General features: G+C 37.3%; 1 protein-coding gene across 2 annotated transcripts in view; it reads right to left on the reverse strand.

Annotated features, from left to right (window-relative positions):
* Window positions 1-6,389, reverse strand: part of L3MBTL3 (L3MBTL histone methyl-lysine binding protein 3) — a 148,941-nt gene that overhangs the window by 141,994 nt on the left and 558 nt on the right. The window contains exon 1 of one of the 2 annotated variants that reach the window (XM_069077431.1): window positions 5,611-5,776. The exons of the other annotated variant lie outside the window; for it this stretch is intronic. The gene's annotated coding sequence lies outside the window, so the exon portion shown is untranslated. Of the gene's footprint in view, window positions 1-5,610; window positions 5,777-6,389 lie in introns of those variants that run through there. 2 annotated transcript variants of the gene reach the window in all.

Below are 6,389 nucleotides of genomic sequence, written 5' to 3' on the forward strand. Positions count from 1 at the left end.
AATTTCAACAAACCATCATGTCTTAACATGCAACATTCTGTATCCTTTATACATAAAGAAAATATAGTGTTTGTCTGCTGTGTTTTCATATATTTGTTTTCCCCATGCTGTCTGTGCTGAACTGTAGACAAGGTTAATATCTGTAAAAGTGGGGAACAAATCTGTTCAATATGTTGAGTACAGTGTTGAAGACAGCTCCACAAGTTGATGGATATAGTAAATACTTTCTGTTAATATTACTTTCTTGATTATTTATAACTTGGGGGTTTTAGACCTTATATACATGTGTTATAATGTTGCCACTCAATCTGAACTAATCCTGATCATTAAAGGCAGAGAAATGAAAACAAAAAGATGAAGTGGAAAAGATTTACAAACACTGTAAATTCCATAAGAGCAAAAGTAATCTTGTAAATTATCTAAAATTCATTTCCTCCCTGTTCCCCACAGCACATGGTACACAGATATATGTTAGTGTCCGGTACACAGTGGGCACTTAATATTTCTTGACAAAGAACGAAACAACAGAATATCAACTGGTTGACATACTATACCCATGTCACAATTACCTCCCACTAAACTCACATGTACTTTACCCAGAAAAAAAAAAAACCCTAGAGAAGACACAGGTTACAACAAAAACCTTATGGGACTCCAGTTGAAAACTCTGAATTATCTCTGCCATAGAAAAGTTGGCACAAAATACACAAGAAAGTCACCATGACTCTATTACACTATGGAGTGGTTTGAGGCAGATTATCTTGGACCTCAACCAAGGGGGGTTTAGTTACCCAAAGGACCTCATTATAAACTTCTCTCAGTTCCCAAAGAGCAGTTATAGGGAGAATGCAGTGTAAGATCTTTCAGAGTACTACTATTATGCAAATTTAAAATATTTCATTCCAGTTCCCCAGTACTTAAGAATAAAACAATCTAACTCCAGTAATGAATATGTGCAATTGAAATGCTAGTTAAGAACCTGCCATCCAGAAAAGAATCAAGGATAAACTTGAGGTCTATTTAAAATCATCAATTCAAGCCCTCCTTAAGCAAATGGGGAAGCAGGTAAGGGTGAAGAGACACCTGCAAACCTCCACCTAAAAAACCCCAGGACATCCTCTCCCACTCCAGAATTTTTATCTTTGATCCTGAAAAGCAAACATATACATTCACAAAGTACACCAGTTCCTTTTCTTCATCCAATGTTTTGGTTTGTGACTAGGCACATGAAAGTCTGATACCTTACTCATGTAAGTCATAACATTGATATTATGGCAAGAAAGCAAACAAAAAAATTACAAAAAGGTGCTATTCCATAAAGTCCTAATCTATCATCTCACTGGGATCTGTAAGTAACCCTGGGTTCTTCAAAAGCTATTCCAGAGGTATACAAGCTCTAAGCTTTCCAGAGGCCAACCTGGCTAAGTACAGAGAGATTCATCACCACGTGGTGACAAATTCTTTGGCTATGGCAAATTATGCAACAAAGAAAAATACAAAATGGACTTCAGTCACATGTGGCCCTGTTCTTTTGTAGTGACAGTGCCAGATGGAGAAAAGGGGACAGAGGATACTAAGAATCAAATAGTTTTTAGACCCATCATAATCTTTAACACTACTGTTAGCATTCCAACTGTGCGATCACTGTCCAATGACCAATGTCCAGTAATGGACCCACTACTGGGAGAACTGAACTATACTAATCATGACCTTTTTGCTACAAATGAAGTCAGTAGGGAAAAAAAAAAAAGGAAGGACAGCTAAATGGAAAGATGCCTTACATTTCTTCCCCCCTTGGAAGCAAATTAAAGAATTGTGGGTGTTAGCTTTGTCATGCCCCCAGAGACAACAAGAAACATCATTGCATGGGATATTTAATGGGCACCAATTATTCCTCATTATAAATATGTGCAAAAAGACCACCCGAAGATAGTGCCAAGTCTGGGAATCTGTTACAGAGGATGAAGAGGTAGGGAAATTCTTCGAAGAATTTGGTAACATCCTCCAAATGAAATAAACATACAATTTGGTATTTAGTGACTTCAGTGCAAAGGAAGAAATAGATAAGAACAGTAAAAAATGTTAGAATATATGAATCAGTGTTAAAGATGTAAAAGGTCAAAGACTTGTAGACTACACTAGAATATTTACTTAATGAAAATACCAGAAAGTACATAGACAAGATGAGGACCAAATTACATAACAAAAGATGAAATTGATTATATTTCAACAGGAAATGCCTCATTACTGATGTGGGGTTCATTTTTTAATTACCTGTATACCAATTAGAACATTGACTCACTAAAGTGAAGATTAAAATTAGTACAAAACTAAAAAAAAAGAGAGAAAAAGATATAGCATGAAATTCTAACTCTATCCTGAACTATTTAAACCAGGAATTTATGATTTAAATGGTAGCTAGATGGAAGAAAGACCAAAGACTCAGACTATAACAATAGCATACAGAACTTCAATCCATGTGAATCAAGTGCTGTAAAAGAGAGAAGTTAAAAGAGGCTAAAAAGTACCTTAACCTTAATTAGAAAATATTTGATGTATTTGCCAAAAATATATATATGGTAGTCAAGGTCAATGCCAGAATGGAATATAAATTTCTTTGTTAAATCTTTTGAAAAAATGTGGGCAGCTAATGAGTGGTATTACCTTGGAGAAACAACAGAGGAAAAAAAAAAACATTAGCTTAAGAAATGTTGGTGAGAAACCTAACTACAGTCACTCCAAGTTATGTAAGGCTGAAAATGGAAGAACCACAATCAGAGAAAAATGGAAACAATCTGCAAATATTTTTATAACAAACATATATATGTGTGTATGTGTATATATATATATATATACATATATATATATATATACATATATAATATATGTTTTAAACCACCAAGGACTACAAAGTCCTTACATTTAGACTCTAACATCACAATTCTAACTGAACTTACAGAAGAGGTAGAAATGGCACCAAAGAGAACAAAGATGGGAAAAGCAGCTAGATTAGACAATATAAAAGATCTATGCTTGAGGTGACACAATGTGGGGATGCTAAGAGATCTATTCAGGAGGTACCAAGACAGGAAAGATACCTAAAACTTGAGGGAAAAAAATTTTTCAGACCTATTAATACCAAAATAAGACAACCAAAATCATCAACAAATACCAAACCATATTTCTACTTCCCAATCAACATAAAAGTTTTATGCAAACCATCTATACAGAGAGAACATGCATTTTCAATGAAGGCATTAGTAAAGAATAGGCAGGCCTTTACAAGCAATATCCCAGAGCAATATTCCATAATATTACCAAATAACTAACTGAAAGAAGTATTGAATACAAGGTCCCACTTCTTATTGTTTCTTGTTTACAAAGAAGCATTTGATTCCATATAGCAAAATATAGCCTTAAAGGCTTCCAACAAGGTTATCATCCATCCAAACATCAAAACTACCCAACGTCCCTTAAAAGATTTAGCAACACAGAGAGTCTTCTCTAACAATCATCTGATCACAAATAAAAGAGGGAGATAAGTATTTACTAATGTCATAGAAAAGAGTCAGTCCAGGGACCCAGCTAAAGAGGATTTCATACGGATCACAAGCTCCAAGTACTCCTATTGGCAGATGACATCATGCATGATAGCTGCCTCAAGCCCCCAAATATTTTCAGTCTGCTGGAAGAAATCCACAACCACCCAAAAGAATTTGGACCATCTACATAGGAAAAACCAAATGAATAAAAAATTACTATTGTCCAGACTATATTACAGGTAGTTAGATGGACTATATAGAACTTGTCCATCTGTGTATGTATATCTTGATCAGATAGTACAAAAGGACAAGTTGGGCACAGAACTGAAAGGGAAGAGAAATTTAAAAGTAATTTTCATGACCCCCAAATTTCTGCCAGAAACAAAGGTCCATCTTTTAATACCAATATTCTATTGGTGTTGTTGCATATCTGTGGAGTCGTGGAACACTCACAATAGCCAAAGAATTAAAAATGAGTATCGCTCAAGAGCACAATACAGAGGAACAATGGTGGGTGTAAGCAAGGTACAACAAAAAACAAATCAGTAACCTAAAAGAAGTGAAGGTCGTCCCCAAAGAATTACATGAGCAAAAAATTGTCTGGTGAAACAGTCAGAACAAGAATATGAGTAGACAACTTTTGTATTCCTCTGTTATATTCCACATGTCAGGAGAAGGCAAAAAAGGTCTGTCTCCAGCACATTCCATAGACTCCCAGTACTGAACTCGGAGGAGGCCATGGACAAGAGTCACACAGGAGGGGCAAGTATAGATTGTTTACCATCTGCATCCACAGAGGAAACACCCATACTAATGAAATCACAGGTCTATTTGGTATCACAGGAACAGGAGTCCTCCTTCTACAACTTCTGCATTGGAAACCTAGGTTCTGAAGCAATGACAACTGAATACAAAATGGATCTGTGAATCGATTACCTCCAACATAAACTGCAACTCCTTTGTGTCTGCCCACCGTTGTTAACATTCTCCCAAAAGTTAGGGAGTAGGGAGACGTCCACCAAATTTACTAGAGGCTTTCCTAGATTTCTCCTGATATTTTGAGGGTACCAATAGAGCACTCTGATTGTCCACCTGTCCTTCCTTGCCACATGACTTGCCCATATTCTCTTTCTGCAATACAATTCCTTTGATAAGATACTTTATAACTTGTTTAAAACTAAAGTGTAGTTTGGGATGAAATGAAGTAAGTTTTAAATTGTTCCAAACAGTAAACACACACAAAAATTGCCTTTTATAAACCTTTAAGTCTACCAATTCATATACTGGTCAGCTAAAGAAAAAGATGAAAGTCATTTGCTGCACTAGCTCTCTATATCTGTCAGGCTTTAAACCTAAGAAGTCTCAAAAAAAAAAATCCATTCAGCACTAGAAAGTGGGAGGGGAAAGTGGAAGGAACTGCTATAATTACTATCTTTCTATATATTTCAACATTTTTTATTATAAAAAACTTTCAAAACAAATTTGATTTCTTTCAAACTGATTTCTAAGAATCATAAAAAGTTATAAGCAGTAGAGACTTTAGAAATCAAACACTCATTTTTCAGAGAAAGCAATTGAGATCACTTTAAGTATATTAGTGACTAAAACATCATCAAAGGCAATTTTAAATCAAATTGATGTTCTATTTTTTGTTTTAAAAATATAAACATCCTTGTATCTTGACAAAATTTACTTTCAAGTAAGTCTATTTTGCCATATACCTCAAAATAGTACTATGCGTGTTGGAGGCTGTCACTCAAAACACTGCGTCGCTCACAATAACTATAAATACTTGTTGCTCATCCAGTGACCTTTGGATCTCGAGAAAAGGCACAGACCTCTGGGTTCTATTCGTACTTTCATTCCTCTATGATTTAGCAAATACACTGTTCTTAGGTACCCAGCATTCCACATCCACTCTTGGACACCAGTTGAGGGTTCCTAATTACTTCCAGGTCTAAATAGATACTTTCCTCCAAGAAAAGGCCAGACTTTGTATTTTGCCTTCCGAACTTAAAGACGCGACTTTAACCACTAGAGGTCTCCCCTTGGCCAGTTTTGCACGTACGCTATTTTTGCTGCACTTGAAACTTTCCGGAGAAATGCTCTGTCCTCGACTCAGCCAGTGTTTTTTTTCCTGAAAAACTTGCGCAAAAATCCACGCGACCGAGGTTCATCAATAACCAGGTTCCTGGCTTTACCCGATCCAAAAAGATGGCACCACCAACGATGCTCCAAGTGTTTCTTTAAAGAAGCTAACCAACCTGCAAACCTGAGGCGGGTTATAACACCCCCCCCCCCCCACCCCCCCCCCAAGTTCTTTCTTCTCAAGTGAATTTCACATCTGTGATCTGACTTGTCTTGTGAACTTGGGGAACAATTAGAAATCTATTTCCGCCTCAGTTGCGGCGCACTTTCCTTTCTCTCTTAATCAATTTTTCGGTCGTTTTTTTTTAAGGGGAAAAAAAAAAACAAGGCGGTAAAGGGAGGGATGGATCCAGAGCTGGGGGAAGGGAAGGGAAGGGCCGGGGTGTTCAATGCGCCTGAGGAAGTTGCATAAGGAAAGAGGCTCCGTTTTTTTTTCGGGTGCTCTTCTTCAACAAAGTCGGCTGCGAGTCCGGGAAGCGGGAAGGAAGGAGGGAGACGCCGGCATATTTTACCTCTATCTCCCAGGGACTGAGGCTCGCCCTGGTCATACCTACCCCGCAGAGAGAGAGAGAGAGCAGACGGACTCGCAGACACCCCCACCCCTCCATGGGGAAGGCGGAAAGGAAACCGCCCTCTTTTTAAACTTTCTCTCACGGTCTAACTGTGGGTCGGGGTCGGGCCAAAAAGGAAAAAAAAAAA

Source organism: Petaurus breviceps, unplaced genomic scaffold, assembly GCF_028583685.1.
Source record: "Petaurus breviceps papuanus isolate PSGF00001 unplaced genomic scaffold, PetGlider_PUasm1.0 90977, whole genome shotgun sequence".
NCBI classification, from domain to species: domain Eukaryota; kingdom Metazoa; phylum Chordata; class Mammalia; order Diprotodontia; family Petauridae; genus Petaurus; species Petaurus breviceps.